The sequence below is a fragment of the Fukomys damarensis genome, unplaced genomic scaffold (genome assembly GCF_012274545.1).
Source record: "Fukomys damarensis isolate Sample0158 unplaced genomic scaffold, DMR_v1.0_HiC HiC_scaffold_21, whole genome shotgun sequence".
NCBI classification, from domain to species: domain Eukaryota; kingdom Metazoa; phylum Chordata; class Mammalia; order Rodentia; family Bathyergidae; genus Fukomys; species Fukomys damarensis.
The window spans coordinates 33,055,987-33,067,944 of record NW_022900933.1 but is presented as its reverse complement, the minus strand read 5'-3'; the positions used below and the strand labels follow the sequence as shown (position 1 = coordinate 33,067,944).

General features: G+C 50.6%; 1 non-coding gene across 1 annotated transcript; it reads right to left on the bottom strand.

The window, feature by feature from the left end:
- Window positions 1-8,298: 8,298 nt before the first annotated feature.
- On the bottom strand, window positions 8,299-8,405 carry LOC117287193. Its single transcript, XR_004518394.1, has one exon. It is a non-coding gene; the product is annotated as a U6 spliceosomal RNA (small nuclear RNA).
- Between the last annotated feature and the right edge of the window lie 3,553 nt (window positions 8,406-11,958).

Genomic DNA, 11,958 nt, shown 5'->3' with positions numbered 1-11,958 from the left:
GCAAGGTGGGTGACAAGAGGTGATCCTGGAAGCTATCCTGAGGAGGGGATACCTGCTCTGGGAAAGAGGAGTGTGTAGTTAGCAGGGGAAGCCCTGTGTGTAGGCCGCTTAGGATTCACCAGGCCATTACAAATGAGCTTGTCAAGCTCTTTCAGGGAGAGCATTTCAGCTGAGGCTGCCCCACAGTCAGTGGCAGATTTCTCAGTGCCAAGCCCAGTATGCCAATAGGGTGACACAGAAACAATCTGTGGTCAAAGCCAATAGCAGACCTTATTCTCTGTAGCAAAACAGGGTATCAAAGTCTCCATAAAACTCACAGAAATAAATGAAAAGGAGCAAGAGCCTGATAAGAAATGTATTCAAGAATAGACATCATTGTCACCTGCTGAGCCACGACCCTCTGGGAAGGCTGAACTGATGAACCTGCGTGAGGTTCCATGCATTTCCCTTCCCCCAAGAAGCCTCTCTGACTGCTGTCCACTGGGACTGGGCCCCCGCACGGAGCATCCCTTCATTTGTGCTCACACTTACTGGACTGCACTGTGGCAAACTGCCTCTGAGCCTCTTCTCCATGGGCTGTTGGATCCTTGAAGGCAGGAGTGTTGTCTCATTTACTGCCAGGCTCCAGCCCCACCCACCTGTCCATCCATCCATCCATCCATCAGCTTCATCCTTGTTTCCATCCATCTACCTAGGATCCCTCAATCAACCTGTATCTATCCATCCATCAGCTCATCTTCCCTCCTTCCTTCCATCCACCCATTCATCTACACCTATCAATCACGCTTCCATTCCTCCTTCACCCATCCTTCTTCCTTCTTCCCACCCACTCATTCATCCATCCGTCATTCCTCCTCCATCCACCTATCTTTCCATCCGTCATCATCATCCCTCTATCCCCCCACCCTCTCACTTCTCCCTTTCCCCATCTGTCCAGACAGCCAACAACATTTCCCCAGCACCACCGTGCTCAGACCTGAGTTAAAAAAAGGGAAATGGAGCTCATTCTCTGAAGTGAAAAGTTCTCTGTTTCCAGGAGATCTCTGGAGAAGACGGCAGCGTAGTTTAGAGATGTGATCTAATCAATATTTCCTGCTCCCTGAAGTCTGTCTTTGTTAAGTGATGAAAAAAAGACTGTGGCCAGCATAGCCCTTGACAGGCCAAAGTGAAGAGACTCGGGGGCATCTGTGGACAATAAACCCACATGCTGGGGGTGGGACCCCCGAAGATGTCTGCAAGCAGTGACAACAGGCACAGACAATGGCATGACAAATCCCCCCTGTGGGGAGCATTGGTCTGAGCTTGACTGGCCCACCTGCCATGCGGCTATCCCCCTTGAAGACCGCTGTGCCTTGGAGAACATCGCTACTAAGCAAAAGTGGCAGTAATGTAAACAACTGTGCATTCTTGCAGTCCCAGGTCCCTTCACTGTCCTTCCTCCTTGAGCCATTTGCAGACCCAGAGAAGGAAGTATTCATGTTAATGTTATTCTCCCCCTTCCCTGGGTAAGGAAACAGAAGGTCAGGGGAGTGCCTGGCTTGACCAAGGTGACAACGTTTGCAACTGTCAGCAAGAGACAAGCCTCTGATGCTGACAGATAGGTCACCTACCCATTTGTTTTGGGGGTGTGACTCAGAATAGGACATAATTACAACCCAAAGTGGCAGTTTGCACCCCAGGTGAACCCACCCTAGGTTGGTTGAGAAGTTAGGAGTCACATGGGGACTTAGAAGGGGCCCTGCGTGGTGTTGTGGGGCCCAGGCAGAGGATGGGGTGATGCCTCCAAGCCAGAACCACGTCTCCTAGGCACATGCTCCACCACTGATAGGGTCCTTAGTCAGAGCCTGGGATCACCCATTTCAAAGCAAGGTGTTGGTTCAGGAGGGCTGCCAGCTGTCATTTCAGGATGACATTCTCTTTCCAAGCCCAAGACCACACTAATGACAAAGTAAAGCAACTCGGGAGGGTGGGAGGAGGAGCTCAGGCAGGTGGGCAGGGAGATGCCAGGCTGAGCGCTGGCAGTCGTGACTGAGATGCCTGCCCATGTGTGCATATGCACACACACACACACACACACACACACACACTCACAAACACACACACACACGCACACCTCATAGACAGCCTGAGAGCAGGGAAAGGCTTTGAGTGTTCCTTAGAAGAGACACAAAATGTGAGTCCAGCTCTGCCCATGACATGGTGAGAGCCTGACAGCTCCCTGTCCGCCTCAGTTTCCCTTTCTGTGCAGTGAGTGTAGTTCTCACCTCTCGGGGTGGCAGAACAGTGTCTGGCCATGAGTGCCATAAACTAAAATAATGAATCCAACTTTGCCAGCAACCTGCTGCATGTGGCTTTCATTGGTGACAACTACTGGGCAGTCTTCCTGCCAACCCCCCACTTTCTGGAATTCTCTCTGCTACTTTCCATATGGCTGCAACAGACTGGCCATGGGGAACATCCAGGAGGCAGCTTAGGACGTGAGCTCTGAGGTCACCGCCAGCTTGAAGGCCCACTCACACTCGTGACTGTGCTTTGCATCTTTGCGTTAGTGACCACCTCTCTGTGCCTCAGTTTGCTCACTTATAAAATGGGGGTGTAACTCAGACTTATTCAGGATGGTGGCTGGGAGGAAGCTATGCCCAGCACATCCTAGGGTTCCATCAATGGGCTGCTAAGATAATACTTCTGTTCCAAGTGACTCTTTGTGGTGATGGCTGATGGGGCCTGGGGTGTCACCTGGCCGAAGCTGAGCCAGAGTTTGTCACTTACAATAAGATGGCATCACTTCTGCCTCTCCACAGTGGCCGCCTGACCTGAGCTCAGGAAGCAGCCTGTGGTTCTCAGTCCTAGGACATCTGCAGTCAAGCTATGGCACTGCGCGACAGCCGTGTGACCGCCCATCTGTACTTCAGTGATATAAGCGAGCTTCGCACTGGGCCCTGAGTTGGCCTCAGCTTCCTTAGCCATAGAATAAGTGGCTTGGGGCTGAGGGGCCAGGGAGTCTCCCAGGTCCCCTGAGGTGCACATGGGGAGCTGCAAAGTGCAAGGATGTGATCACAGAACCCACCCAACATCCATCAACCGCTACCCAACACTTACTACACAGTATCCACAGCCCAACACTCCAAATCCACCACCAAATACCCAATACCCACCACCCAACATTCAACATCCAACGCTCTCTGCCCTCCACCCACACCCACCACCCAATACCCAATGCCCACCACCTAGAGCTGCCTCTAGAGCCAGCTCCATTTCAGCCCCTTCTCTTGGCTTCTCTCTAGCTCTTCTCCTCCATTGGTCTGGGAATTGTTCCCGCAGTCCTGCCTCTCAGGCTCTGTGCTGGTCACCATGGGAAACATTATGGATGGTCCCCTCCCTCGTAGATGCCTGAGCCTGAGACACGAATGTCCTGAATGTCCTTGTACAGTCAGTGACCTCATTTGAGGCTGAGTCTGCCCATTTTCTTCTACGTGGTACTCATATGTGACAGGCACTCACACACATTTGTGGGATGGATGGACGGATGGGTGCATGGACAGATAGATGGACAGATGGATGGATGGTGGATGGGAGGCTGAGGCAGGAGGACCACAAGTTCAAGCCCGCCCTGGGCAACTCAGTGAGACCCTGTCTCAAAATAAAAAGTTCTGAGGATATACCTGAGTGTGAAGAAGTTCCCGCGGGCCAATCCCCCATACTGAAACAAACAAACAAACAAACAAACACAATTACTGTTTATTGAGCTCCCACCACGCCTCTCTGTAGTGGGTCTTTATCTCCTCACTCACTCACTCCTTACAGCAACACAAGGGGCATCCTCACCCCACTGCAGAGACGACAAAGCTCAGACTTGGAGACAGGAGCTCCCAGGTCAGGGTGCAGGTAAGGAAAGCAGCCACAATTTGAAGACAGGAAGTTCTCTGCTATGGTGCTCCACCTCCTCTCTATGGTTATAATAATAATAATAATAGTAATAATAATAATAAATAAAAGTTCAGTGGTTCCCCAGAGCAGACTTGAATCAGTTGGAGAGAAATCACAAAGAGGAAGCCTCTGTCTTATCCAAAAAAGAGCTTCTAAAGGAGGGCTGACCCCAGATGGAACAAGTAGTGAGACTCTCGTGCCCTGAAGTATGCAGGACACGGTGGCAACCACTGCCTACCCAGGACCTGAGGGTCGGTTGTTTCCAGTCTCTCACAGTGAAAGGGCTGCTTTTGAGACTCCACAGAGCCCAGCACCCCTCCTATGAACACAGACTCAACAGTGATGCTCTCCTTACACCCCGTGATGGCAGAGCTGTGGGCTCTGAGGTGCAGCCTCGCCCACACCCCAGCTCTGTGACACTCCGGAGCGGCTGTGTGACAGCCCCGCCCCCTCGGGGTCCCCATCATCAGGTCAGGAGGCCCCCGGGGAGTTCCCACGCAGCAGGCTGAGTCAGGAGCTGCGTGGCTGTCACCATCCCCACAGCGGCAGCCGAGTGGCAGCTCTGGGGGAGTGATCGTCACCCTGCCCACCGCCTCCTGGGTGTCACGGTGCCACCTTCCCACCCGCCCAGCTGGGAGGCACCGGGGCCCATACTCTGGAGGCTCCTGAGAAGGGAGCCACTGCCTCTGGAGCCCCTGCTCCACGCCTGCTGTGTACCAGGCAGTGTTCAAGAAGCCAGCTGGCAGAACCGGGGCCTGACTTCCCATCCACGGGCAGCTTCCATCACCTCTTACGCCTCCGTTTCTCCACTAGCAAGGCCAAGTAATCACAGCCACAACCCCAGCCCCAGCTGGTTGAAGGAGAATTTGACAAGCAGGTGGACATACAGGAAATAGCAGTGCGGCCGGAGGCTGCTGTCACTCTCCCTAGCCAATCCTCTCAGGTGAAAGTGATCTTGGTTCAACAAATGAGGAAACTGAGGCTCAGGGAGGCAAAACCACTCACCTAGGATCCCACAGCTGCCGGGTGGTAGAGACTGGATTGGGATCCATACGGTTTGGCACAAGTCTAGGCCCCTTCTCCACGCCTGGGCTTTTTTGGGCCCAGCCTCTGCTCACCCCGAAGTCTGCCGATTCCCAAATGATACATACTGAGGGCCACAGTGCTGCACAGCTGGGGGTGGCAGGCACATGGTCCCTGGGATCCTTATCACCCCAGCCCGGGCTTCACCACCTGGCTGCAGGCAAGCCCCTCAGAGGAAGTCAGTGTGTCAGGCACTCTGGAAGCCAGTGAGCGTGGCTGGGCACAGGAGGCAGAGTCCCCAGGGATAGTGGCCTAGGGGGACAGAGGCCTTCGCAGGAGGGGAGAGGCAGGGAGAGCTGTGTGTAGAGATCCTTAGGAACCAGAGAGGACCCAAACCTTGGCCAGGGCCTTGGAGAGGGCCTATGGTTGACCTCTTTATGGCATAGGCTTACGGTTGAGGATTGCTCAGAGCTGCGGGTGAGGAAGGTGCCGGGCTGGCAGAGACGCGGTGCTGGCTGGGCATGGGGGTGAGAAAGAACCCAGGTGGCACTTAGTCTCCGAGGGACCGGAGAAAGTCTCCCTCCCTCATTTCCAGGCTCCCCGCATGCCCAGTGGGAAGCAGGAAGTGAACATGCAGGATTGCTCAGGGACGGAGTCAGACCATGGCCAGGGAGCAATGGGCACAGCGGGTGCCCACTTATAGTCTCCCCTGGCTAAGTCACCACAGACCCCAGACTTCCAATTATAGACAGATGGGGCTCTCTGAGGAGACAGCATGCAAGCTGGTGCTGAGCAGAGGGAGTTCCCAGGCAGGCAGGACAGTTCTCTGCAGATTCCCACACCCGCAAGGTTTGCTCCCCTGCAGTGCTATCACTCAGGCTCTTCCTCCTTCAACTACTCCGGAGAGGACTCAAGTGAAGGACCAGAGAGCTCAGGCCAGAAGTGCTTGTGTGCTGGGGTCCGATCTCCATGTTGCAGCCCCTGCGGTCCAGACACGCTGAGAACGTCATCGAAGGAAGGCTGTGTGGACTCGCTCCGTAGCCACGCGGGGCACCCTAGATGGCAGGGGTCTGGGTCTGGCCGTACTGGGATGCAGCTGGCTTCCCAAGGGCCTGGTTCCTAAGGCTTCCTCGGACGGGGACAGTGGTGGGCGGTCTGGGTCGGACTCTGCCCTTGCTCAGCTGTCTGACCTTGAGCAGGCTCCTCCTCCCCAAGGCAAGGTCAGGACGCCGTCTTTCCAGGTTACCGAGGCACTAAAGGAGCGCGTGTGTAAAAATACATCCTTTGGGATGTTCTCAAGGACACATTGAATCTGAAATTCTGACGCATGTGACCTCGTACAGTCACTGCAGCAAACGGCGTCAGTGGCCCCTCCTTAAAAAAATTAAACAGACTTCCTCACAGCCCAGCAACTCCTCTCTCCGGTGACACACGCGATGTGTTTGAAAAGGGAAATTCAAACACACACAAGTAGATCCCTGCTCTTGGCAGCCTTATTCAGAACAGCCAAGGGTAGAAGCAACAGTGTTCGCAGACAGATGAATGGATAAACAAAGGCAGCCTCTGCACGCAAGGAACATCACTCAGCTCCGGAAAGGGGTGAGGAGGACATATTACAACAGGCCTGAGCCTCAAAAGCAACTGGAGACCCAGCGTGAGGACACTACGTAGGATTCCCTCTATGAAATGTCCAAATAGGTAACTCCGCAGAGACAGGAAACAGACAGGGATCTCACCAGGAGTGCAAGGATGGGGAGAAGGGAGAGTAACTGTCCCCTGGCTGGGAAGTTTATTTTGAAGTTATGAAAATATTTGGGAACTGGATAGACGAGGTGGTGGTCACACACATTGTAAATACACCAAGTACCACCAAATCGTCTGCTTATTTATTTATTTATTTATTTTCTCTATAGTAGAGTTCACTGCAGAGTGAACGCTTGCTTGATTGGTCTTAGTTACTCAAAGACAAACAGTAAAGAAAGAGTTGTTCACAAATAAACAGTGCTAGAAAGGATGACATGACTAAGGCTAGACTGTGAAGTGACACGATCCTATTTTCCTTTGAGTTCAACTTCTGATTGTAATCCTCATCTACACCCATACCACCTGGAACGCGCCCACTCTCCTGACTGTAACCCTGTACTTTCCTTTGGAAAATTTACAGGCAACGCATGTATGCCAAATGAAAATACAGTTGTAATCGCTTCTCGGCCTTTTGGCTAAGATCAAGTGAAAATACAGTTGTAAACATGCCATAAAACTGATAATTGCTTTTAAAAGCTTAAAACCTATCTGAAATTCCTGTATTAAAACAGAAGAGGAGGGCCGGGAATTTAGCTCAGTGGTTCTGCTGCCTGCCTCGCAAGCACAAAGTCCCGAGTTTAATCCTTGGTACAGAGAGAGAAAGGAGAGAGAGAGAAAGAGAGAGAGAAAAAAAAAAGACCCAGAAAGAAAGGGTGCATAATTTTCAGTTTCCAGGACTGTGGTTAGCCAATTTATCAAAACACATAAAGTTATTTGTCATAACCTGAACTTGCCATAATTTAATTTCATTTTGTACACTATTTTTTAAATATATAACTTGTTTTTAAATTTAGTTTCATAAATTTAACTAAGAGCATCTAATGTTAAGAAAAGCTTATTGTTTTAGACATATAAAGCTTTAACTTTTTAATTATAGCTGACTTAAATTTTTTTTTTTTTTTTGGTACCGGGGACTGAATTCAGGTCCTTGTGCTTTCGAGGCAGGCAGCGGAACCACTGAGCTAAATCCCGGGCCCTGACTTAAATTTTTTTTTTTTTTTTGGTACCGGGGACTGAATTCAGGTCCTTGTGCTTTCGAGGCAGGCAGCGGAACCACTGAGCTAAATCCCGGGCCCTGACTTAAATTTTTTTTATAGCAAGGCACTTGGTACATTTTATGCATACGTAATGATGACACTCATCATTGGGAATTTGCACCTGTACATGGTACATCCCCCCTTCTCCCCATTACCCTCTCCATTTGGTACACTGTATTGTACATAATGTTGTACGCTGCATTGACATATAGCACAAATACATTGACTTTCACCTTGATGACACATTTATCCCACTTGAATGAGTAGTCAAATAAAAAAATGCAAAACTGGTAAGGAATTTTCATCTTCAGGCTCCTTGATTCCATAAATGATGGCATCATTTCACAATTCACAAAGTCTTTTCAGCATTTTACTCCAACTTGACCACCTCACTTCAGAAAAACAATGTCCCCTGAATCAGCATCCTTACTGTGTTTTAACATTTCAAAGTATTTATTGTTGACTCATTAGTGTGACCACAGAACAAGATTCCTGATAAGCATGAAAAATAAATATGGTCCGCTTCATGAGTTTGCCTGTCATCCTTGCACAGGGGCCGTGCTAATCTTCTCTGTATCTTTCCAATTTTAGTATTTGTGCTGCTGAAGCGAGCACAGCATCCTTACTCTTAAGGGACTCGTGGAATTGGTGATTTGATCCCTGGGACCCCATGAAATTCACAGCTTTGATGGTGATTTGCATAAAGTCTTTTTATTTTTGTTTTTTTTGTTTGTTTGTTTGTGTTTTTTTTGAGACAGGGTCTCCCTACATAGTTCAGGCTCCTCTTAACTCACTATTTGACCTCATGGGATTCTCCTGCCTCAGCCTCCTGAGTACTGGGATTATAGTTGTGCACCACCATGCCTAGTTCCCATAACATCCATTTTTAAAGCTTGAATTTCCTTGATGTATGATGAAGCACTGTTTTATTACATGTGACTTGCCAGCAACAATTGCATCAACTCTTATTAATTTATAAATACCTATTTTTTTTCTTTTGAAACAAGGTTTCACTCTGTAGTTCAGGCTGGCCTTGAATTCATTATGTAGCCCAGGCTGGCCTCCAATTTGCAGTGATCCTCCTGCCTCAGCCTCCTGAGTGCTGGGATTATAGGTGAACACCACCTCATCCCCAGCCATCACAGAGTACCACTATGGCTATGCCAGGTATGTTAACAAAGTTCAAAGAAAGTCACTGTTATTTTTATTGCTTCATACAAATGAAGAGATTTAGCTGTTGTTGTTGTTGTTTTTGTTGTTGTTTTGGAACCAGGGATCGAACTTTGGACCTTGTGCTTGTAAGGCAGGAGGCGGCACCACTGAGCTAAATCCCCACCCTTAGCTGTATTTTAATGGCATCAAAGAAGCCATTTCTTCAGTGATACTATATTCCTAATCTATAGCACTGCTAATTAAAAAGAGCAAGTTGAACCATATCTGTCATGTCAACACTTTCATCTATTGCCAAAGAATAAAGTTTGAAATTAGCAGCTTCACTCTTAAATCTTTTTCAGTAGATTTCTCCTCATTTCCCCAATTCACCTGGCTATAGTCTGGAGAGACAAACATTCAGAAAAATTAAGCAGGGTGCCTTATTTCTCTCAATAAAAAAAGCACTCATCCATTTTTCACTGAAGATTCTTCCTTCTTCCATTTTTCTTTTGGGGGAGGGGGTTCTGTTTTCTTTTGAGATGATGATGAAGCCATTCTGTGATTCAAGCATGCTGAGAGGCTGAAACAGGAGGATCACAAGTTTAAGACCAGCCGGGGCAAGTTAGCAAGACCCTGGGGCTCCAAGTCTTTGAGTCCCGCGCACCCGCCTCACCTGGAGGTCTCTGGTGGCCCTAGGAGTCTCTGGGTGACTGCACTGGCAGTCAAGGTTTGCTTACGTCACCATGGAAACCACGGCTGGGTGTGTGCACATGTCCATGTCACTTGTGGCACTTCCTGTCCCAGAATCTGAAAGAGGTACCCGTTAGCCCCTCCTCACCCACCGCCATTGCTTGCGTGATCATGGTGGGGGAGGCCTCCCAGAGAATCCCACCTTCCTCTGGACCACGCGGTGGGACAGAGCCCAAACTGTGCGTTTTACAATGGATGATATTGTGTGATGTGAATTGCATCTCATTAAATACAAAAGTCATCTGTATACAAAGTGATGTAGTCGCACTGCTGGCGTCAGGTGCTGGCTCCTCCAGTGACTTGCTGGTGACTGACCTTTCCGTCTACTGGGGGCCCATTCTGTCCTATTGTGAACGAAGAGACTAGAATATCTGCAGGTTGTGGGGAGGACAAAGAGCTGATGTACAGAAAGCAGGTAGCGTAGGGCTGGTATACAGAAGGCGCACGGTACCTGTGACTGGGTGTGGCAGGCGGCACAAGCACCCCTGTTCAGGGGGCTGAACTTCCCTGGTGTCTGGGCCTCTCTACTCCCCGTAGGAAATTCTAACACTCTCCTACCCATTAAGTGCTGGGCTTTTCACTGTGTATGGAAATAGCTCAAACACAGCACATGAACCTCCGTGAGAGGAAAACTAAGGACACAATGTTAGCTGTGGGCATGTGAAGGAAGGGGAGAGCAAGTCCACCTACACGTGATGGGCAGGAGACAGAGACTGGAGGAACTCCAGGGTCTGGGCTTTGGGGCCAGGATTTGCACCACCAGAAGGGCCAGGGGCTTTCATCGTAGCAAGGCTTCTTGGGAAAGGACAGATCTGAGAGGTGGCAAGAAGGAGTCAGCTCTCTGACCATTCCAGAGCAAGGGAGAGGTCAGTGCAAAGGCCCTGAGGTAGGAACCCCTCCAGAGAGAGAGAGAGAGAGACAGCCCGGTGTGCCAAGGCTTAAGTGTGGGCAAGGCCCATCACAGGGGCTTCCCACACTGACTGGTCCAGGGGTATGGGCAGGTATTGGAGGGAGCTCACAGGTTTGACTCTCACTGCTGTATGTACGAGAAGGGCAGGAAATGGAGAACAACCCGTACGTGCTTTTCAGAGGCATGAAAATGCACAGTAGGGTCACCACAGGCCCCGCTGGATTTGGGGGTGGACGTCAGAAGGACTAAGGTCCCTGCCAACCTGCCTCTGGGGCACCACACGGGTGGATCCACTCCCACAACCAGGGCTCTGACCCAGCAGGGTGGATGTGGCCTGTGGCTGGTGCTTAGGGTCTGAGCCTTGGTGGGAGGAGGGAGTTAGATGAGGAGGCCAGGGACACAGGTGAGCAAATCCCAAGGCCAAGACGCTGTGCCTAGGCCACATGGGAGGCAGGCATCAGGCTAGGCCGAGATCAGTTCCACCGCATTCAGCAGGTTTTGCCCTGAACAGCAGCAGAGGAGCAGGGAGAGTGCACCAGGGGAGGACATTTTGAAGCTCAGAGGCACCAGAATAGCTCTGTGTGCTGCTGGGAAGGCTGGGGAGAGCGCAAAGGCTGAGGGAGCAGAGAAACATGCGCAGTTCTTCATAGGAGGAGGGGGGCAAACAGTGTGGACCCTGCCTGGGCAGCCTGGACTCCTCAGGGGCGAGAGGAAGAGGGGGGCATCTCTGTCACCTGAGGCTTGGCTGGGGCACAGTGGCCAGCAGAGAAACGTGGGGAAATTTGAGGACAGGGGCAAAGTGTGAAACTGTCAAATTGGAGGAGAAAGGGAGCAGTTTGAGAGCCTCAGGGACTTGGCACATGGGCAGGCTGCTCCTCTTGTAAATAACACCATGGTGAACATCTTTACGTATGGAGTCTTTTCTACACTGAGCACTCTTCTCAAACTTGAGTCCTTGAACCAGAAGTAGAGTTCAGGGCCTGGCTTTTAAAGACTTGAAGCAGGAATTGAAAGCGAACTGTCAGGTGGCTTCCTGAGAACTGTTGCTCTGACCTCTGCTCCCTTAGCCATCTGTCTCAGCCCGGGCTGTGACCCCGAGGCAGTGTCACCCAAACGCTGTCAGGGTCACTACTCTGAAAATGCCTTCTGGATCTGATAGCAAACGGTAATGTCTCAGTTCTGTCCTTACCACTTTTCCATTTCTTTGGTTCATGTTGGAGAGGGCCAGCCTGCTCGCAGGCACATTAGCTGCTCTCCTTTGCTCTTGCTGGAGATTGTCTTTTGTGGCGAATCTACAGAGCATCGGAGGCAAATCTCAGGGAAATGACAGCCACAAACCCCATCACAGTGAATCTG